Source organism: Ctenopharyngodon idella, chromosome 1 (genome assembly GCF_019924925.1).
Source record: "Ctenopharyngodon idella isolate HZGC_01 chromosome 1, HZGC01, whole genome shotgun sequence".
NCBI classification, from domain to species: domain Eukaryota; kingdom Metazoa; phylum Chordata; class Actinopteri; order Cypriniformes; family Xenocyprididae; genus Ctenopharyngodon; species Ctenopharyngodon idella.
The window spans coordinates 42,369,105-42,393,820 of NC_067220.1; the positions used below are offsets into that span (position 1 = coordinate 42,369,105).

General features: G+C 35.7%; 1 protein-coding gene and 1 long non-coding RNA gene across 5 annotated transcripts in view; one reads left to right on the forward strand and one right to left on the reverse strand.

Moving 5' to 3' along the window:
- Positions 1 to 24,716, forward strand: part of si:ch211-202h22.7 (lipopolysaccharide-induced tumor necrosis factor-alpha factor homolog) — a 95,576-nt gene that overhangs the window by 11,118 nt on the left and 59,742 nt on the right. The window lies entirely within an intron of this gene.
- On the reverse strand, positions 1,105 to 17,557 carry LOC127516815 (uncharacterized). The gene is made up of 5 exons (XR_007931094.1): positions 17,489 to 17,557; positions 7,268 to 7,359; positions 6,196 to 6,252; positions 5,939 to 6,077; positions 1,105 to 4,808 (listed from the first exon to the last, which is right to left on the reverse strand). It is a non-coding gene; the product is annotated as an uncharacterized LOC127516815 (long non-coding RNA).

Here is a 24,716-nt window from a genome sequence, read left to right on the forward strand (position 1 = left end):
TAACCACCTTCAATCAGTGAGCTAACTGTGCTATCAAGCTAGCCTAATGCTCACTTGAGGTAATTTTTTTTATTTTGTTCAAATATTTTGATTTTACCACCTAGTTATACTGCATTAAGTGTAAAACAAAGGATTTGATAGACAGAAATATGTTATTATAGTAATTATGATAGAGAGAAACTATGCCCTCTGGGGGGCGTTTTACCCCACAAGCTATGACTTTTAAAAAAAAAAAAAGTTTAATTTTTAAAATATAATTATATTCCTTATAAATAACATATCCTCTCAAACTACAGACTTCACTATTAATCTATCATACATCACTGTGATATCCTGCAGAACAATATTCTCTTAAACACTTGTTTACTAATATCTGAAAATTATAGCGCTTACTATGTAATCCTCTTCTCTTCAAATACGTCGCTGGTGTCAGCTTCTCCAAGGAGATTTGTTTATCCCCGTTGTCAAGCGTAGTGCATAGCAACAGTGAAAATGTATCTTGACTCCCTCTAGTGGTTATTTTGGGAAAAACAGGTGGGGGGCGTTTTCCCCCACTCTACCCTATTGCTTACGTTGGTGCTCTTTTATTCCAGTGTTTAAAATAGTTGAATGAATGTGATAACTGCCTTAACAATGTTACATTTTTAATTAATCTGAAAGAATAACGCAATGACAGCGCAACTACTTTGAATAATATTTTTGGCATAAATGTGTTGATTACATACAAATGATTGTCAGTAAAAAACTGAGTTAAACATGCTTGAGAAATTTAAAGCAATCACTAGAAGTTGAAAGAAGCTGAATGAATTGTAATAACTCTTTTTTAAAGCATTAGAGTGTTTCCTTGCTTAAACATTAGATGGCATACTAGCTTCTAACCAGCAACATTACCTGTCCTCACTGCCTGGAGGAATATATCAGTGGTTGCTCAACCTTCGCTATTATTGTACTTCACTTACAAAATAATTATTATACTCTATTTTAAAGAAGTGTCATTATCATTAAATGTCACAATGTTCCTGTAGAACAGCAGAATAAAACACCAAACCCACAAAGACATATACGTTGTAGTCCCTGCATCCATTAGTAATGTATCAAGTTTCATTCTCAAGCCTTCCTGTCCAATTACAAGAGTGTTTATTTGTTACTATAAGAACACACACAAACCTCTAAACAAACATTATGCTCATTATAGGGCTGAAACTGAACCTCTTTTATTTCTGAATTTAACACAAACATGGGGTTAATCTGTATTATGGATGCCCACACTTATCTTGTTAATGTGTGTATGTCAAGCATTTAAGAGAACATGAAGGTCAACAGCCCAAGAAGCAGTTGAAGTTAATGAGATAATTAAGTGATTTATTAAGCAATGGTTTACCATTATTGAAGATTCCTGATGTTAATAAGTAGAATCATTGAAGGAAAGAGAAAAAAGAAGAACAGAACAAAGAGAGACACAAGTACAACTGAAGTCCAGCCATTAAACATTATTACACTTATTACTAACCAGTTTGACTTTATTTCTGTCATACATCAACAAAAGTTCTTACTGAGAATTAACAGAGGTTTAGATGTTAATGTTTTATGCAGAGGTGTAAAGTCCAGGGGTCAGAAGTCCTGCCATATTTTTTATTCCACCCACTGAAGCAGTGTTAAAGTTAATGAGATAATTGAGTGATGATTGACCATTATTGAAGACACCTGATGTTAACAAGCAGAATCACCAAAGGAGAAAATCACAATTTTTAAGCCACCATCGTAGAGATGAGTGTTTGCTTTAGTTGAGCTCTTGACCCTTGACTTTTTAATATTAGTATTAATATCAGACAAGCAAAGAAAAAAATATACGTTTTTACATAATCATTATTTGACCTGAATCACTGAACTCATTTAGAGCCCAATCTGAGTTAGATTTACATTATTGATTACAGCAGCACTGTGATTCTACAGCAGAAGATCAGCTTTTTCAATATAATCCAAAGGATTTCACAAAGGTTATTCTGAATAAAAAAAAACTTTCTTTTAGACACACACACATCAAGAATCAGCCTGTGAATCTCAACAACGGCAACAAGTGACATATTCTGATAAACAGATCAACTCTGAACATTAGAAAACAAGCTACTAAAAAGTCACATAAAAACAGAAAAAATAAATAAATAAAAATAGTGACAATAAAGGAAATTACTAAGACAATTAAGCTCATAATTTATTCATGCAGCAATGCATGATGGGAGCCATGGATGAATTTTGATTGGTGGCTCCCAGAATGCACTGCAACATGCTTTATTATTCTCACCACTATGATATCAGTTGGCTCACTTTTTTGGTTTAAAATGGAAAGATTTCCAATATTGCGGCCTAACATTGAACCTTGAACCTGTGGGATTACAAATTTAAGAATCTGTTTAAGATCTGCAGATCCTACGTCCTGACATAACATCACATGAAATACTAAGGTGAAGTACATTGTATTTAGCATTTTAAGGTAGATGAATTATTCTGTTTAAAGTTTCCAGCAAGAGTTTTCTACCAGTTCCTGTTCTCTTTATTGTATGTCTAATGATTACTGAGATTCTCACCTTTTGTCGTTAATGGCTCTTGGAGCCCTTGTCCCATTCTTTGAATAGTTATGCTGATTGGATTAGGACTTGCGACACTCAAGAATCTAGAGTCTGGGGCGGGTTCCTATACCTGAATACTTCATTTGCATGCTTTGTTTAATGTCATCTCCCAGGTGCTTTGTCTCTATCCCTAAGCACTGCCCCCTAAAATGTATATAAACTACAATGTGCACTGCTTTAGTTAGACTTGATGACAGCAGGTACCAACAGCATGTGTTCTCAATAAAGAATCTGCTGAAGATACATCCAAGTCTCCTGGTCTTCGCTTCTGAGATTTCCAACAAACCTTTACTGCTGCATTCATGCCTCAATGAAGTGTTACACATGTTGAACATATTCTGGACAGTGGTTTATACTATTACTGCTAAATTACTGTCTTTACTTATTTCATATCATAAAAAATGGCAAAGGCAAAAAATGAAAATTTAAACTGATGCTGGTTAAACTCTATCCACACAGTATAGAATCAGCATCTTTTAAGTCACTGCATTAACATCTCTCATCATATGGGGGGGTGGATTTCGACAGCTGTACCTTCACTTTAAAGAAATCGTATTGAAAATGGTCAATGACTAGCAGCAGAGGCTGCCAAACAAAGACCATAAAATTAAAGTAAAATATCCTAATTTAAATCAACCGAAAAACACTGTGATTTTATAGGTATTTTCTGAATTATTATGATCAAATACCTTCACTTTAAAAAAATATAGACATTTGTTGTAGCAAAAAATGCAGGAGAAACTCTGATCAGATGATTTTGGCTGCTTATTGGCGATGATATAGTCATCATGAAGTAGCCTGATTCACTGATAATGCTTGATGTCAAATCTCTAAGAATATTAGCTGTTAGTTTCACATGATTTACTGTAGCCTTGCAATAGCGTGACATCGTACTATGATAACCTGGAATTCTGATTTTTAAGTTAATACACAGAAAATGTTTTGTATTTTAAGTGCACCAAGACATCAAGAATCAACACATGGTGACAAGCAACAAAGATTTTTTTTTTTTTTTTGTGATGTACAGAGTTGATCTGATTTTTTTTATTTTATTTTTTTTTTTATTGTCACCACTGTTGGGAATCACAATAAAACAAAGTTAGTGAGATATTTAACTCAGTCGTAAGATCAGTGAATTAAGCCACTACACAATGATGATATTTTTGTCATGAAGCAGTCACAGCATCAGATTGTGTTTTCTCTTGTTATAACAAACTCAATTACAGCAAGCAGAGACATTAACATTACAAAGACAAGTCAAACTACCCAACTAAAGTAAACACTGATCACCATGATGGTGACATAAAAACCCAAACAAATTTCAATAAAAAATCAACAACAAAAAAACTCTCTCTCTTAATTCTCAATAAAAGCTTCTGTATATAGAGTTGGTTAATCCTCCTCTGCTGAGATCTTGAGAGATTTTATGTCTTCTTTTATCTTCAGTTGATTTCATCTAAGGCTGTGACTGAAGTCAGTTGTAGTTCTAGTGTTTCAATTTTTTCTGTTCTTGTTGTTTCTCTTTCCTTCGTTCATTCTGCTTGTTAACAGCAGCTATCTTCGATAATGCTCAATCATCACTTAATTAATTACTTAATTATCTCATTAACTCCAACACTGATTCAGTGTTACATTTAACAGCCTGTAGTGTGCACTCTGAACAATGCTCATTTCATCTGGGCTAAACCATGTAGAGCCTACATGGGTGTGCTGGCTGGGAGGTGTCCCGCCAGCGGGATCGTGACAGTTAAGAGGTTAAGGGGGAGTGTTGGGGAAAACAAGGTATTGCAGACCTTTAGATTAAGATCATTTTAATCAAATAAACAAAACACAGAAATAAACAGATGCAAAAATGGCAACAAGTAGTACAATTTTTCTTGATTACATTACACGATCCTGCAGTGTTTATTATAAATTTTACAAGAAAAGAGATAAGTGATATTCAGTATTAATATATATATTTTCATAAAGAAGGAAAGAGAAACCCACGTCATGGTGTTATTTTTCTTTGAATTAGAAAAGATGCTGCCACTTTTTGGTCGTTCTGATTTTCGTTGCTTCAGAATAAGCTATCTTTGGAAGCGTCTGTGCACATGGACGAGGTTATGGCACTTTGAACAGCGATGCTCTACATCCTTGCAGGAATTCACAAAGAATGGAATCAAACAACATGGCCAGATCCTGGACAGAAAAAAAAGAAAAGAAAAAATTGTATGTTGATAAATTAGTTTTCTGTTCTCGTGATATACCTTTGTGATTAGTGGTTCTTTATCAATTCAATCATATGTGAATACAAAACTAAATTAAATCTGTTCATCATACAAAGCAATCATGTCAATTCATACAGTTGTACTATTTCTTTATTAACTTTTCGAAGTGTCAAACTCAGAGGTGTAAAGTCCAGGGGTCAGAAAGTAAAAGTCCTGCCATATGTTTATTCCACCCACACAGCAAAAACTCCAGTGTTACATTAACTCTCCTGGGAGTTTATTTGACTCCACACTCATGAGTGCTCAATGAACACTGAAGCAGTGTTAAAGTTAATGAGATAATTAGGTGATTAATTGAATGACCATTATTGAAGACACCTGATGTTAACAAGCAGAATCACGAAAGGAGATTCTACTCTTATTTTAACACTAACACTCTTGAGTGTGGTCCCAAATACACTCTGATAAGAGTTAATTTAACACTGGAGGTTTTGCTGTGTTCCTCCTGGCTGAAAGACTGTGCTAATTAGCAAATCCAGGTGACTGGAACAAAATATTGATTTTTACTTTCTGAACTTGGACTTTACACCTCTGGTTTGGACATAATTTCCGCGTTTCGAGTGTGCAAGGAGACATGGTTCTGATGCCTGTACCGAATTGTGATTGGCAACATCACGACTATGACGAGAAAAAAATCAGGTATGCTTGAGCATTCTGTCCTTTTTAGGGTCTCATCTTCCTGTTTTTGGTTTGTTTACATGTCTTTGGTCCATGTTGCATTCATAATATCATTTGAACCGCACCAGAGTTCATTTGGAAGCGGACCGAGACAGCTGAAAAGATGGGTAATGGTCTGCTTCTAAATAAACTCTGGTGTGTTTTAAATGAACCGCACTCGCACCAGGGTTCATTTTAATCAAACCAAACCTGGCAAGTCTGAACACACCCTAAATGTTTTAACTTGCATCATTATAAATGTGTAAATACAAATATCTTTAAATACATGATATATAAGTTCCAATATATGTCTGAATCTGATTTTCTTTTCTTCCAGATAGTAAAAAGTCTGTACATGAGAATTTGGTGAATATCGTTCCTTACATTAAAATTCCAAGAAGAAGGCAGATGTACCACACCATCATCCCATTGATGTATGCTGTCTCTGTGATGATCTGCTGGTGGCAGTAAGGACAGTTCGTCTGCCCAGGAACTTCAGTCAGTTGTGGTTGAATAACTACCACTGAAAAGTTGAAATATTGATGAAAAATACATGTAATATGATCATTAATCTCCAGTATAGTACTCTATACAGATCCATTATGTGCATGCTGAAAACTTCTAATGGCTTTTCTGCTCACCCTGGGCAGGTGCAGGCTGAGTGACGGTGGGCTGTTGGTTGTAAACTGCTGTTGGAGCTGAAAGAGAAAACATAAAGAACCAGAAAGCTGTAGAATTTCTTCAAACTTGAGATAAGGGAAATATTATCCTTTAAACTTTTGCTTTTCATTTTATAGTCTTACACCGAAGCATCCTAATTGGCAGTTAAACAGAGAGTCTTATAATAACTCAAGACATCGACACTCACCAACAGCACGTCTATTTGAAGAATGGACTGTTTTAGTTATAGTTAGGGAAGCGGAAATCGATTCCAATTCTGGAGTTGAATACTTAAGGTCAGGAATTGGATACTTCTTACAAAATAAAAATTCTGATGCCTCTTATAGATTCCTTTGTGTGCATTTTAATATGACTTTAAACAGGCGCTCAGCAGCAACTGTTAGACACAGGTGATTTTTTTTTTTTTTTGACCCACCGCCAATATTTCCACCCATGTTCTCTGATTTGTTACTTATATTTGAGTGAACTAACATTCAGCCAATTACAAGGCGAATCATCTCTTGGGCGCGTCTGCCACAAGCTTCAAATCTCCTGTTGCTCTTGTGATTTTTTTTCATTTATGTCTGTGTGTCTAAATGAAACAGCATTTGTATGTATGTATGTATGTAGACGAGTTGTTTTTAAACATCCTTATCACAACACTGTTTAATATCCAGATATTCAGTCACAGGGCTTCTATCATCACTGGGGTGTAAGTCCTAACCTATAAAACCTAACCTAACCATAAGACCTAACCTATAAAATCAGAGATTAGATCCTGAATGAGATCAGTTAATGAGATGATGATTACATGTTTATCATCAATAAGTAACCAACATCATTAACACAGGGGATTTGACTGTTTTCCTCTAAACTACACAGTAAACATCAGCTCTCACCCATGCCAGATGTCTGGACCATTTGGGTTACGCTGGATGTCATGACTGTTGTCTGTGGGGGAAGTGCATTGTGGCCACTTTACATTATTGAACCACTGTTGTTACCAATGACCAATAGTCTCTGAACTGAATATCCGAGTGAGGGTCCGCTGACCTGGTTGGGTTTGATAGGAAACCTGTTGCGTCTGGTTGGTTATGTTGGTCTGGACCGTTGGCTGAGGCTGTCCTTTATCCATTATCAACAATCTGTGAATGAGAAAAACATAAGTGATTCAATGGTGTGTTCCACAGTCCCAGCTAACAAACTTTTGTTCTAAGAACATTTCCCAAACATTCTGTTTTGGGAAACATCTAAATGTCCAGTTTTCTTAATGTTATAGGAGCATTTTTTAAATAGTTAGTATGATGTTCCTGAAACATTCTTTCAAGCATTCAAACACCTGCTGTGAACAAGCACTGAAAGAAAGTAACACAAACACAAACTATAACTTTCACAAACTAAGCCACAGCATTAGATGAACTGAAGATAAAAGACATTAAATCTCTCAAGATCTCAGTAGAGGAGGATTAAATAGCTCACAGCATTACATCTTCACTTATTACAGTCCATTTTGACTTTATTTCTGTCATACATGTACAACGCTCTTATTGAGATTAACAGAGGTTTATGTTGATGTTTTATTGAAAAGTCACCATCATGGTGATTAGTGTTGTTTTAGTTGGGCTCTTGGCCCTTGACTTTTCTTAGTTTTTTTTTTTCTTCTACAATTGCAGATTATTTCAGAAACTAATTTTGCACAGATAAAGAAAGAAACTGATGAAAAAATGTATTAACATGTCTGTTTAATAACAGTCAAATAACTGCATTAAAATGTTTTTTAAAAAAAAAAGTTATTTCATGACTGTGTTAATTATGGAATTGAATCATTAAAGGTGCTGTATATGATTTCTCAAATTCGTTGTTGAACACTGTTGATATTTGAAATCAACCCAAACAAACCCACCCCTCTCTTCATTGCTCCACTTCCAAAACTCACACCACCCTGCTCCGAGTCAGTCTCGAAACCCCAGCCCGATCGCTGCTGGCATGCAAGGCGAATGCACTACCAATGACGCTAAACACCTCATTCTCTAACAGTCGTCAGTGTGCAGTAGTTTAACTGCAAAACTCTCACTATCTGGCCACTGATATACACGCAATGCGAGTGGATGTCTGTTTATCACAGCTGACGCGCAACAAAATGCTTCACGAAAAATAAAGCGCAGATGATGAACGAAGCACAAAAAATGAACGTATAGTACACGAGTAAATGCAAACAAGTGTTCATTGTTAGTCGCAAACAGCACAGCAGCTAAAGGCAATCAAAACCCAATTTTATTCACATGATAAGGAATCAAAGCAGCCTCCGCGTCTGTTTTCAGGCCTTCCTGCTTAGCTCTCTCCAGCGCTGGAAAGCTTTTCTAATATAAACGCGAGTTCTAAAGCGCTTGCCCAGTCATAAACCTTCATTCCAGTGATATTCTTTTGAGCTGTTTTGTATTGTGTCCCATCTCTCGTTCTGCAGTTTTTTGTTTTTTTTTATTATTTTCAAATCTCCCTCTTACTCATTCTCTCTCCTCGACTGTCATACGCCCCCTAATGCTGATTGGTTAGACGTTTGTTGTTGCCCTGACTAACTTCCAAACAGTGTATTTGAAATAATACCCATTAAATCTAATTTTAACATGGTCAGTAGCAAAATATTCAACTACATTATTAACAAAAAAACATAACTTATAAGAGAATCAGATCACTTTCTAATGATGCCACCCTTAACTAACAGTCAACATCATCTTATTATGTTTCGAATCTTTCTGACACAACAATACTGCAGCAAGAGAAAAACTGACAAAACTGTCAAGGATCAAAAGCCCAACTACATGAAATACTGATCACCACAATGGTGACTTCAAATGTTTGAATCCGCATATTTTAATTGAAGCAAGGGTGTACTCGAGATCCACTTTCCTGCAGAATTTAGCTCCAACACTAATTAAACACAACTGAACGAGCTAATCAATGTCTTCAGGATTACTACAAAGTTGCAGGTACACAGCAAAATCCCCAGAGTTAAATCAACATTGCTCAAAGTACATATTGACCCAATCTACAGAGTGTTAAAATAACACAGTGTTAAGGTTAATGAAATAATTAAGAGATTAAGTCAATTAAACCAAAAAGCAAATCAGTATGTCCTGCTTGTAAGACATTTAAATGAACATTGTTAATGGTCAACCATCATTCAAATTTTTATTTATTATTATTTTTTTTTTGCTTGTTTGTTTATTGACTGAGATTCAGGGATAACAAAACTGTTATTAAAAAAAAAAAAAAAAAAAAAAAAAAAACATAAAAACCATTCAGTTAAACAATGCTGAAATTAAGCAACTATTACTACTGAACATACACACTTAGACAGCAACACTTATCATACAATCCTCAACAGTGGTGATAATTTATGCTGGGATTTTTGTACTATGGTGGAACCCAGGATGCATTTCAGCATGAAACCTTTTGTTTATTGTCACCATTGTTGAGATACATATGCTGATTCTTGGTTCTTAATGTGTGTCCAAATAAAACAGTAGTTCAAAAATTTGTATGTACTTCTCAGTTTTGAAATTACACATGATAAATGATTGATGCAACACTTTTTGTTCTCATGTTTAGTTTCAAGGACTTGGTAATGCAAAACTTCTGTATTAATGACAAAACATTGATTTGTTATTTTGGAGGCAATCAGGCCGGGTCACATTGATTATCTCATCACTACAGTTACATTCAAGCTATTTTTAGGCATGAAGATATATATTTTTTTTTTCACAGGAAAAAAAATGTTTAAATATGTTATTTCAGTGAATGTTATTTTCGATGAATAGGTTTTAAGGAATACAATTATTGACTACAGGGGGACTTTAATTTTAATTATTTTATGCAAGTGGCATTTATAGGTGACTGGATCAAAAATACTTTCGAAATCAAACAGGTTGGCGCATTTCTGGAGTTCACATGCTACTGAGATTAACAGGAATGGCAACAGATAGCTTTTGCCACATACCTCTTTGATAAATGTGATAATCAAAGCAGTGATCACAGTAAATTCCCCAGTGTTAAATTAACATTGTTTGGTGTTCATATGGGAACCAAGGTGTTAAAGTAACACAGTTGTGAAAGTAAAGCAGTGTTAGAGTTAATTAGATACTTAAGTGATTAATGTTTGATTATTGAAGACACCTGATGATAATGAGCAGAATCACTGAAGGAAAGAGAGACACAAGAACTACAACTGACTTCCAGCCACAGCCTTAGATGAAAACAACTGAAAAGACATTAAATCTCTCTTATTACAAACCAGACTGACTTTATTTATTTATGTTATATTGAAAATGTTTGGTCACCATTAGGGCGATCGGTGTTTCATGTATTTCGGCAGTTGTTGGTCTTTGTAACAGTGCTTACACTAAAACACATATTTTGTTGCAAAGGAAGCCATAAACAAAAATGATCAGGTGATTTATTTTTCGTCATTAAAAAGAAAAATTATTGACTAATAGCATCAATGAGCAAAAGTGATTGTTCATTATTAATAGATTTTCACCAACAACATTTTCTTGCCAGTGATCAAATATTCTGAATTCTGATGTTTAAATACATTGTGAGGAAAACAAAATTAGACACACAAACATCAAGAATCAGCAAATGAATCTCAACAATGGTGACATACTTCACGCTGCAATGCATGACTGGATCCCAGCATACATTGCGGCATGAAGTATGTCACCATTGTGACGTACATATATTGTGATAACACAGATACAGACACAGATAAATCAGAGGAATATGTGTTTGGAAAAAGTGAAAGAATCTCAGTTTGTTCATGCCACGTCAGAACTACCCTGATTCTGACTTGTAAAAACATCCTTATAGTAAACGATTTTTTTCTGAGAGCTTACACTCGTACCATGTGACCTCTGTACCACCTGACTCAGAGATGTAGTCAAGACCATTCAAGAGGGAAGTTAATGAGATAATTAAATCATTAATCAAGCACTAGTGATGAACACCTGCTGTTAACAGGCAGAATCATTGAAGGAAAGAGGAAAACAACAACAACAAATAAAACACCTGTGCTACTTCTGAACATGAAGATCAAATTTGCAATGATCTCTCTGTCAAGTCAAAAAACATCACTTACACATCAGTGCTTGTGTTTTGGGACAACACTTGTGTTAATTTTGATACATTCACTGTGTCAAAAAGCATTTGTTAAAAACCGACTCAAATTGGCTAAATTCTTACACATCAGTGTGTGAGTTTAGGGACGACACTTGTTAATTTTGACACATTCATTGTGTTAATGATTTTAACACAGTAAATGTGTCAGGAAGGTGATCTGTTAACAAGCAGAATCACCAAAGGAGAAAATCAAAAAATTTATTTTGTAACTGAGTTATAACAGCCAGGCAAGCCACAATGAAAAATGATCAGTTATTGTTGCTTTTCTCTGTCTGTTAACAGCAGGTGTTTATCACTAGTGCTTGATTAATGACTTAATTATCTCATTAACTTCCCTCTTGAATGGTCTTGGTCTCAGTCTTGACTACACCTCTGACCTGACTGCTACAGATTCATTTTGGCGTTGATAGTGTTGCCATAAAAAGGCATAATTCCATGCCCAACCCTGCATTCCAATTCACCTATATATACTATGCCTTTTGTGAAGAAAAAGTACATACTTTTAAGTGTGTAGCAGAAGAGTAGGCAAACAGAACATACTACTTTGTCATAATTGCATCTTTAACATACCACTCTGCAGAGATGTAAAGTCCAGGGGTCAGAAAGTAAAAGTCCTGCCATATTTTTTATTCCACCCACTGAAGCGGTGTTAAAGTTAATGAGATAATTAAGTGATAAATTGAGTGATGATTGACCATTATAGAAGACACCTGATGATAACAAGCAGAATCACCAAAGGAGAAAATCACAATTTTTAAGCCACCATCGTAGAGATGAGTGTTTGCTTTAGTTGGGCTCTTGACCCTTGACTTTTTAATATTAGATTTTGTTCGGGCTGTTTTAACTTGTAACTTTTAAGTTGTAACAACCAGACAAGCAAAGAAAAAAAGATGGTCAGGTGGAGTTGGTTATGTTTTTACATAATCGTTATTTGACCTGAATCGATGAACTCATTTAGAGCCCAATCTCTGAGTTAGATTTACATTATTGATTATAGCAGCACTGTGATTCTACAGCAGAAGATCAGCTTTTTCAATATAATCTGAAGGATTTCTCAAAGGTTGTTCTGAACAAAAAAAAAAAGCTTTCTTTTAGACACACACCGACATCAAGAATCAGCGTATGAATCTCAACAACGGCGACAAGCAACATATTCTGATAAACAGATCAACTCTGAACATTAGAAAACAAGCTACTAAAAAGTCACATAAAAACAGAAAAAAATAAATAAATAAAAATAGTGACAATAAAGGAAATTACTAAGACAGTTAAGCTCATAATTTATTCATGCAGCAATGCATGATAGGAGCCATGGATGAATTTTGATTGGTGGCTCCCAGAATGCACTGCAACATGCTTTATTATTCTCACCACTGTTGAGATTCACAGGCTGATTCTTGATGTCTGTGTCTCTAAATGACTTACTTTTTTTTTTGGTCAGAACACCTTTTGAGAAATCCTTTGGATTATATTGAAAAAGTTGATCTTCTGCTGTAGAATCACAGTGCTGCTGTAATCAATAATGTAAATCTAACTCAGAGATTGGGCTCTAAATAAGTTCAGTGATTCAGGTCAAATAATGATTATGTGAAAACAAAACCAACAACACCTGATCATCTTTTTTTCTTTGCTTGTCTGGCTGTTACGACTCAGTCCAGCCCAAACTAAATCTAATGTTAAAAAGTCAAGGGTCAAGAGCCCAACTAAAGCAAACACTCATCTCTATGATGGTGACTTAAAATTGTGATTTTCTCCTTTGGTGATTCTGCTTGTTATCATCAGGTGTCTTCAATAACGGTCAATCATCACTCAATTTATCACTTAATTATCTCATTAACTGTAACACCGCTTCAGTGGGTGGAATAAAAAATATGGCAGGACTTTTACTTTCTGACCCCTGGACTTTACATCTCTGCCACTCTGTCATTTAGCTGTCATGCATGCTGTCATTTTTTTTTTTTTTTTTTTTTTAGAAAATGTGCATCATTCAGACACACCAACATCAAGAATCAGCATATGAATTTCAACATTGGTGACATGCTTCATGCCACAATTCATGCTTGGAGCCACCATAGTATAAAAATCATGACTCCCAGCATACATTGCAGCATGAAGTATGTCACCTTTGTTGAGATTCATACGCTGATTCTTGTCTGTGTGCGTCTAAATTGTAGTTGTTGTGTTTCTCTTTCCTTTAATGATTCTGCTTGTTATCATCAGGTGTCATCAATCATCAAACAATCATCATTCAGTTAATCATTTAAGTATCTAATGAACTTTAACACTGTTTCAATGTTATTTTTTAACATCCTGCTGATGGTTCCTATATGAACACCGAGCGGTGTTATTTTAATACCGGGGAATTTACAGTGATTAGTCAGGCATTCAGATATGTCTTATGCTGCACCTTCCAACATAATTTTAGTTTTTTTGTCAACATTAAGTATCAATTTGATCTGCTAACGTGTCACTTTTTTCATTTTGAACAATATATCTATTAAATCAGTATTTTGTATCTAATGTCATCGCTTCGCTATTCTCTTTTAAGTGTGACAAGTATCCAGTGTTCAACTCTGTTGAATCATCTTATAATGAGATCTGATTTCCTGAAAGAAGAGCCCCTGATCAGCCAGTTTGACGACATTTTATCTGTTAGGAGTTCATGTTCCAAGTGACAGATAAGTCAGATTAATATGTGTCTGGAAAAAGTGAAAGAATCTCGGTTTGTTCATGCCACGTCAGAATTACCCTGAGTTACATCCTTATAGTACATGTAAACTAGTAAAACATCCTTATAGTATGTGTAAAATTTATCTGAGAGCTTCCACTCGTGCCATGTGACCTCTGTACCACCTGACAGCTACAGCTTCAGTTTGGCATTGATAGTGTTGCCATAAAAACGCATAATTCCATGTCCAACACTGTATTCCAATTCACCTATATATAATATGCCATTTGTGAGGAAAAAGTGCATACTTTTGATTGTGTAGCAGAAGAGTAGGCAAGCTGAACATGCCACTTTCTCATAATTCCGTCTTTAACGTACCAATCTGTCATTTAGTACATGCATGCTGTCACCGTTTAAGTTGCCCTGTCAATCATCTTGTCAAAGTTAAAATCCTTCACATTTAAAGGGTTATGAAACCCCAAAAGACATTTTTTGAGATGTGAACAGATATGAACAAGCTGCACATCGCTGAAAACACTAAAGGCACTCATAAATTTAACCAAGAAGTGGAAATTTATTAACAAGTGGTTATTTTTTGTCACAGAATCATTGACATTAAATGAAATTTCTCAACATCTCAGCAGAGGATGATTAAACAACTCTAAAACAGCTTTACTAGTGTTTATTTATTTATTTATTTACTTATAATTGAAAATAACATTTTTTGAAGTCACCATTATGGTGAATAGCGTTTCCTTTAGTTGTGCTCTTGATCCTTGAATTTTCCAGTTAACTTTTGTTTTTAGTTTCTTTAACACTGTGTTAAAAACAAGTTAGAGATCAGATGCTTGCTACCTTTTAATAGTATAAGCAACAAAATGTGTTTTGCTTCTCTGTTCACATCTGAAACGTCATCACTGATTGTTATGGTTTAGTGTTATTAGTGTCTCTACCGTTTCTACTGATCTTGTGATACTGCAGCTTTTGTTCCAGCAGTGTCACAACAATCAGATAAGTTGAAGAATTTTTATAAAACATGCTGGACAATAAGTTTTGAACTACAGCCTTATTCAGACACACGCTGATATCAAGAATCAGCGTATGAATCTCAGCAATGGTGACAATCAACAAAAACCTTCATGCTGCAGTGCATTCTGGGTGCACCAATCAAAACTCAACCATGGCTCCCAGCATACATTGCGGTATGAATTTTAGTAGTTGTTTTGTCACCGTTGTTGAGGTTTGCATGATGAGTGTTGATGTCGAAGTGTGTCAAAATGCCCAATTTGAAATTACAAAAATTGTCAATACAAATAAAATCAACATTAATTAGCCTCTGTTAATTCTTAGAAACAATTTATGCAAGAAATAATGTCAAACTTGTCTGTAATGATTAAGATGGTAAAGCTGTTTTTGGAGTTGTTTAATCATCCTCTGCTCAGATCTTGAGAAATGTAATTGATTTGATTTGCAGTTGATGTTTCAGTGGCTGAAATCAGATCAATTATTATTTGCAGTAGAAATGAATTTAAATAGGAATAAAATTCTCAACTGAAACATGGTTGAAACATTTGAAATAAAATAATTATTTACAATTGACATGAAAGAACAATTTAAATAAAATAATTATTTATTTGGTTGAATTAATAAAATAAGCCATTAGGTTACATGAACATGAACTTTGGTACTGAAAACTACTGAACTGTAAGTTTAAATAACTACATTTGTCAAGTTGAAAATACTTAATATTTTAAGTAATTAAAAGTCAGTGGAAATTAGCAAAAAGTTAAGTTGAGTGAACAAAAAACATATTTTACAGGGAACGTTTGTTCTGAAAACTTAAAAAAGTAAGTTCACCTTTCATAAAGTTAATCCAACTAAACTTTATAAGTTCAAACAACATTAAATTTGGCAAGTTGAACATACTTAATATTCTACATAAATACAAATTAACTGAGTAAGTGCAAAAAAGATAACTCAAAAAGTTAAGTTGAGTGAATTCATTTTTAGAAAAAAAAAAATGTTTACAGTGTGCGTTACAGTGTGCCCCACTATTAGAACTATGCTATTCTATACACACTGTAAAAAATCAAAAGTTGAGAAAACTTAAAAGTTTAAGGCAACAAACCTTTGATTTTTTACAGTGCAGTTACTGATATAATTGGCATAATTAACTTTTATGAATTTCTGTTGAGAAACCGTGGAGGCAAAAAAAAAAAGGTGAATAAAGACTGAGAGGAAGAACCTGAACATTTAGAAAACATTATTTCCAGAAATGTACAGCATTTGTACTAGCTCGTCTATTTATCTCATGTTCTGTGAGAGCTGTGAGTGGAGGGAGGGAGTGTTTGTTCAGCTCTGTGTTTTTCTGAATGTTTCTTCATCTGTTTGCCTGTATTGTTTTGACCAATGCTGTATAGCTGTGTTTTGCAGTGTGTTCAGTGTAAAACTCCAAAATTATTTAATATAATGTATACACTGCTATAATGAAACAAAGCCACATATTTGTATCAGACATGTGAAATTAATGTGCAAAAAAGAAATACTCTGAACCCTAAGTAGATTTACACAAACTGAGAAAGTCAAAAAGCATTAGGTTGTGTCCCGCTCTCCCCTAAACCATCCAGATACCTTTGGGATACTAATTTCAACATACTATGATTTGGGACACACAAATTCTAATTTCGAATACTATTTAGAATGAATAATATGTGAATTGGAATAAAGCACAAGTAAAATGAGTAGAATGTCACGGGTTGTCATCTCGTAATTATGGTAATTACGCTAATTACAACATGGTTTGATTTAACGCAGCATCTGTGTCAAAATTTCAAATTTGAACATTCTAAGGCCCGGTTTCACAGACAGGGCTTAGACTAAGCTAGGATTGGGCCTTAGTTCAATTAACTAGTAACTTTTATATACGTCCCCTAGAAAAAAACATTACTGGTGTGTATCAAGAGACAAAACAAAGACACTGACATATTTTAAAATATGTCAGTTGAAGTTTCTTTCAGTTAAAAAAGCTCAAACATGCATTTTAGTCTAGGACTAGCTTAAGCCTTATCTGTGAAACCGGGGGTAAAAGTGAGAAGGTTTTAACAATTGCAAAGGCAACACTAACATGCATTAAACACTGCAACAAACTAATGGACAAATGGCAATTAATAGAAAGTGTGCTAAGGTGACCACTATAGGCCACTTTTGACATTGACATTTACCTGATCTGTTAAGTTAAATTCAGCCTTCTTAATATTGAACAAAGGTCAGAATTTGAACATCAGGTTTTAATATTACTATTATATTTATCTCTGGATTTCATATAACAACCTGTATTTAAATATCACAAAGTGGCTGTGGAAGCACATAATCCAAAGTAAAGAATATCTTTTTTCAATCTAAAACACCCAAACTTGTAATATGACACATACCTGTGTGTTTCTGCAGTCGACAGAAAGCTGTGGAAATTCTGATGCTCTTCCCTATAAAGACACTTGGACAGATAGAGAGACTATCAGAATATGTACTTATATGGCAGAAATAAGGGGTGGAGCTAAAAGCTGATGCGCAATCAGAAGTTCTGCATGATATATAAACTACATGTTTATTTCCTGATTGAATGATCAGAGTGAAAATGTTGACAAAACGCCTGCATATCCCCTTACGGAACAAAAATATATTTAAATATAGCTGCAAGCAGCAATGCGGGGCCAAGCACCGAAGGCACCGCAAGCAGAGCAGAACATCAAGCAGAGCAGAGCAGAGCAGCACAGTTTGCAGCATTATAACTTTGGAACAAGGATTAATAAAGAAAATCTGTTCAGTCATTTATGTGTCAAATTGTTTAAAAGTTATTGCAATTTATGACAAAATTCAAAATGGTGGACACGTGTTTCATCCGATGTTGACAAATTTGGTATCTACGGATTCGGCATGACACAAGGAATCCATAGATCCATAGATCAGGTGTCTTCAATAATGGTCAATCATCACTCAATTTATCACGTAATTATCTCATTAACTTTAACACTGATTCAGTGGGTGGAATAAAAAATATGGCAGGACTTTTACTTTCTGACCCCTGGACTTTACATCTCTGCACATCTCCATATGGGAAACTAGTGCTTATATTTTTCAATATACTGCAATATATGCATTGACCATGTATCACTTTTCACTCATTTCCTCCACTTCTGCATTTTTTCTCTAGTTTCATTCAATCATTTTGAATGCTGAATTGTCAATAAAACTGAAACATTTGAGAGAACATCACGTAAGCTGACCATAAATTGATGTTGATTTCACCATTATGGTGATCAGTGTTCACTTTGGTTGGTCACTTGGAAGTTCATTTATATTATTGTAATTCTCTTTTTATTAATGCAGCAAGAAATCACAGTTATTTGGTTTCAAAGGAAAGGAAGCAATACATCTGTTGCTTTTAAAAGGTGATCTATCTTCTAAGTCACCAACTAGTCTATTTTCCATTTCGCATAATGATTTTTTTTTATAGTTTTATAACACTTATGTCATAAACACCATGTAAAACTTATAAGTGGGTTGATATAATCCCTTTATATTTGTGACAATATTTTGTAATTGACCATGCTTCAGTATATTCACACACAGACTTCAACATTCAGCATGCAAAACACAACAATGGTAGCTACACTAAGACAAGTGTAAATCTAAAATAAACGATCAAGTACTCTCTACAGTTCTTTTGTAGTTAGAACTCTTGTGTAAATGAACTATACTAAACATTTGTCAGTACAACATACTATTCCTATTTCACTTTACTTATTTTTTAAAGGCAATCCGTTTGCATGCTTTTTTAAAGTACATTTACATTTTCATTGATTCATTTTGCAGATGTTTTTATCCAAAGCGACTTACAAGTGAGGAATACAACAAGCGAGTCATCGTGAATAGACAAAATGACACAAGAAGTGCAAGTTTCAGACATTCCTTAAAGTAGCATTAGCTAGAATAGGGAGGGATTAAAGGAAGTGAAAGCATAGTTTTTTTTATGATGAGTTTTCAGCTGTCTTTTGAATATTGCCAGGGATTCTGCATTCCGGATGAAGGCGGGGAGATCGCTCCACCAACAAGGAACAATAAACAAAAATGTTGTGGAGAGCGATTTTGTGCCTCTCTGTGATGGTACCACAAGCCTCATTTACCGATCGCAGGCTTCTGGTAGGGATGTAGATTTGTAAGAGCGAGAGAAAGTAGACGGGTGCTGAGCCTGTGGTAGATCTGTAAGCAAGCGTCAATGCCTTGAATTTGATGTGAGCAGCAAGTGGTAGCCAGTGCAGAGAGATGAAGAGAGGTGTGACATGGGCCCTTTTGTTAAACACAAGACGTGCTGCAGCGTTCTGGAACATTTATAGAGGTTTGGTTTGATTGCACATGATGGAATAACTAATTAGATTTTAAGTGTATTCTCTTAAATGCTTGACATAAACACAAAAAAGATTATTGTGGATTATTGAGAACTACGACTTGTAGCACATGGCCCCTGTACCACCTGACCACTGCAGATTTAAGGTGTGTTCGACTTAAAGTTATAGTGGTATGAAGTTGATATTAACAATCAGAATCACTGAAGAAAGAGGAACAACTAGGACAGAAAAAAAGTAACACAAGAACTACAACTGACTTCAGCCAAAGAAAAGAAGTTTCACCATTATGGAGATCATTATTTGTTTTACTTGGGCTCTTGACTCTTGACTTTTCAAGTCAAGTTAGTTCTTTACATTACTTGCTACATTAACACTGTTGGAGCTCTTGCTGTAGAATTACAGGACTGTTATAATCAATAATAGAAAATTGATGATAACAGACTTTATATTACATCTTTACCAAAACATAACCAACAACACCTGGTCATGTTTTCTTTTAGGCGTTTTTTTCCGTAACAAATGCGCCTTAAGCTCTATTTGCACAGGATTAGTATTATCTGGGGACCTTGTTTGATTTAGAAATTCCCCTGAATCTCTGAATTTCGTGTGGCACATTCGCACGGGATAAGAGAAGCCTGTGATTTTACTTGAATTTACTGAATTTATCTCCCATTTATTTTTCACCTGCTTAAATTCTAATAGCTCCCCCTTGCTTGATTGTGCACTATTTTGGATAGGCTATTGCTTAGAAATGTCTTGTCGTTATAAGTCTAGCTGATATACTATAAAAGAATGTTCCTTACTGCATACTGCTATAAATGTCATCCATCTCCATCTAATCATTCTTTTTGTTTTCGCTCTTCTGATGGTTTTCAGCTTTTTCTTTCTGCATATTATATAGTTGTATGGTGTATGGTATAAATAGAGTAAGCATTGTGGTCACTTTTACTATAGATTAAGGTTGTAATGTTTGTAGTGGTATTTTTAGTGGAAACCATTAGACCTTTTCTGATGATTTCTATTGTTTGTTTTTTTAGCAGGGATAACAGGATCGAGCAACAGTTATGGCAAAATCACATTCGTTCAGTGGCGTTCGCAACTTTATTTGTAAAGAAAATGTCAAACTGCACGTGCTTACACATGAATTGCAGACAATGAAAACGATAACTTAAAAAAATAAACAAAACATAAAATAAAATAAAATAAAATAAATAAAACATACCTGTATTACAGCACCCAGTGAATTGTTTGGTCACTCCTCCCTCTCATCGCATTTTTTATTGGTAACAATAATTAAAGGTCATTTAATAACGACACACCGACAAACGAGACTGCAGTTATTTATAAGATAATAATGCGCTCTAATTTTGAACTGTAACACTAGGTCGGTAATATGCTGCTTGCACAAACTACCTATGGGGTCGTTTTTCAGAGGAAGACAGTCTTGTACAGCTGGAAGTCAGTTGTAGTTCTTGTGTTTCTCTTTCCTTTAGTGATTCAGCTCACTATCATCAGTTGTCTTCAATGATCGAACAATCATCATTTAATTAATCACTTAAAGGATTAGTTCACTTTAGAATGAAAATGACCCATGATTTATTCACTCTCAAGCCATCCTAGGTGTATATGACTTTCTTCTTTCAGATCACTGGAGTTATATTAATAATCACCCTGATGCTCCCAAGCTTTATAATGGCAGTGCACGGAAACCACCTGTTTGAAGTTCAAAAAAGTGCATCCATCCATCATCCATCATAAACGTACTCCACACAGCTCTGGGGGGTTAATAAAGGTCTTCTGAAGCAAAGCGATGCATTTGTGTAAGAAAAATATCCATATTTAACACATTATAAAATATAAGTAAAATAACTAGCTTCTGCCAGACTGCCTTCTTTATTCAACTTACGAAGAAAGTGTAACGCCTTTCGCAGTTCAAAACGCTTATGCTACGTCCTATGCCTTCAATATTCAACTTACGAAACAAGCGTCACTATCGCAACCTCAGTTACACTTTTTTCGTAAGTTGAACGTACTGTGTACAGTTCACAGTCTTCTTTTTAGTGTGTTTATGTTAAGCATTTAAGAGAATATAAAGGTCAACAGTCTGAGACTGATATAAACATGGGTAGCATGGAGATGGGACACTGGAGTACTGGAAGTGCAGGTGTTTTGTGAACAAAATAAACATGCAGTTTATTTTGCAAGATATCTTGTGGAACTTCTGATTGCGCATTAGCATCAGCTTTCAACTCCACCCCTTATTTCTGCCATATCAGTGCCTATTCTGATAGTCTCTCTATCTGTCCAAGTGTTGTTATAGGGAAGAGCATCAGAATTTCCACAGCTCTCCGTCGACTGCAGAAACACACAGGTACGTGTCATATAAGTTTTGGTGTTTTAAATTGAAAAAGATATTCTTTACTTTGGATTATGTGCTTCCACAGCCACTTTGTGATGTTTGGATACAGGCACAGGTTGTTATATGAAATCCAGAGATAAATATAATAGTAATATTAAAACCTGATGTTCAAATTCTGATAATTCTATTTTAAGTTCAATATTAAGAAGGCTTATTATCATACCAGGTAAATGTCAATGTCAAAAGTGGTCACAATACTTTCTGTTCATGGACACTTTTCACATTACCTAGGTTCTCAGAAGTGGAAGTCCTCATAGTTGGGTAAATTTCTGTAGTGGTGAACAGGAGATGGCAGCAAATATAATTTAATATAATTATATTCCCATTTGCCCCAATAGCAAAATAAAAAAAAATCCATAACTTTCCACAACTTTTCAAGAGGGGAAAAAAATAGAGAGATTGATTACAACAGTCAGAAGAGAGAAAGATGTAAAATTTTCTGCCACTTCCTCAGCCGCTGTATTAGAAACACACTCAAAGCATTGTTCATTTGTTTTTTATAAATAATTTACTGCCAAGATAATATAACACGTTATGGGTCCAAAGATGAAGAAGTTTGATGAAGAAGGTTAAAATATTAGTTTAGTTTATTTAAACAGAGATAACTTAGGTAATCCTCACAGGTAAAACATAACAAAACAGTGTATCTACACACAAGCAACACCAGATGATGAACTGAAGGAACTGAAGAGGAACAGAATGCAGGTGTAATCAGGTGTGATCTAATTAATGAATTACCAACAAATTAGTGGAGGGAAACTGAGAACAAATGAAAACTAACTAGATAACTAAGGCAGGCAAAACAGGAACTGAGTCACAATGAAAATGAAACCAAAATTGAGCATAGCTGTTACAGTACACCCCCACCCCACCCCCAGGAAGACGTCCATGCACCGTAACACTCGAACTGAGGAAGGGAGGGTGGAGGCTCTGGGGCGGAAGGAAGTGGCCAAAGAAGGAAGAGGCTTCTGTGGAAGATACCAGGGTGGCGATAATGGTAGAAGGAGTAGCCAGGCAAGAATCCAGAAGACAGCCAGGATGACAGCCCATGGTGAAGTTGATAGAGGGAGATGCCATGGTGGATTCTTGGCCAATGACACCAGGGGGGTGACTGACAGAGATGGAGCCACTGGAAGAGGAAACCAGGATGCAGACGGAGAGTTGATGGGACTAAACGACACCAATGGCTTTGGAGACCAAGGTGGAGCTAGGATGCCAGAAGACATAGGTGGAGCCGGTGGGACTGAGAACAAAGGCGGAGCCCGCAGGAGTTGAAGGGATGGAGGGAAGAAGCGTAGATGAAGGCCCATAAGTACGTGGTGCAGGCAGGGTGACTTCTGACTAAGGCGGAGCTGGAGGTACAAGGGAGCCTGGTGGAGCCACGAGGATGATGGTCTCTGGTGGAGCTGAGGGAGGGAGGAGCCAAGGTGGAGCTGACTGGTCAATGGGCCGAGGTGGAGTGACAGGATCAGCTGCTGGAGGCAGAGCCATGGGATCCACTTGACTGGGCAGAGTTGGAGACCAAAACACCCAAAGCAGATCCACACAACTGAATAGGCTCGTTTGAGATGAGCAAAATCTGCACAGAACCGATCACCGGTGATCACCGTAAGATGCATGCTGGTTAGTGTGGTTCACCTTGCTCTGATCTCATGCTGACATATGTCAAAAAACTCTCACAACAGCGAGGCGCTGATGGTGCTGATCAAAAACACAATGGGAAATGACTTGAGAGAACTGTCGATCTTCCCTGCACTTTTTTCACTCCTCCTCTCACTGCAGCCGCTTACTCTCGCCTACATTTCAGGCGAGCCGAGCTGCATCTCAAAAAAGCCTAATGACGTTAGATGTGAAGTCGAGGGGCTGAAGGTAACCAGCAGAGGTGGGGATAACAGACTGGCTGAATCATGAAGAGGAGGCGGGACAGGATGGCTGGGTGGGATCAGGGACAATGACACAGACACAAAAGACATATACGTCATACGTAATGCAAGCAAGCACAGCACATGACTTTCTGTAATGCCCACATAGAAAACACTCTCCCACCTCTGTAATAAACACAGAGATGTTAGTCCTGTAAGAATCGGTACATTAAATCACAGACGTCAAGTGATAAGAATTGTAACTCAAATGTCATTTAGAAAACTAGTCCCATCTGAATAGGGCTACAGGAAACTGAACTAAAACAAGTGTCAAACCCACCCAAAACAGAAACATATACCAGATCACCCATAACAGTAATTTTCCGAGTTTGCATTTTACTGTTTTTATTCCTTTTAAAGGAATACTGAATCTGTTTTTGTGACAGTGAGATGAGTAAATGCTCACATTTAGTCTAGAACTATACAATAACCATCATGCTTACACTGTGCACACAGCGCCTCTGCACTTTCTCTCGATTTCTCTCATAATGAGGACAGGTGCCAGTCAATAAATGGGAAAAAAAAGTAACATGTTATGGTTTGAAAAATAAACTCAGATATTGTGTTGTAAATTGAAAAGTAATGCATACTTTGTTACTTGAAGTAATCTGATTACATAAATCGCGTTACTTGTAATACGTTACCCCAACACCTTTGGTAACTACAGTGCTTTAATAATTCTCTTTTTTTTCTTTTCTTTTTTTTTTTTGCAGTTCCAGTGTATACAGTGTACACTCTATACAGTCCACCGCTCCCACAGGCAACAGTCATGGCAACCCAAACGGTCCAGTCACCTGGCATAGGTGAGAGCTTATGTTTACTGTGCAGAATGGAAACTAGAATGTTTCTGCATGCCACAATGAGCATAAAAGCAATTTAACAGATTTTACAGCATTAGCAATTCATCCTAAAG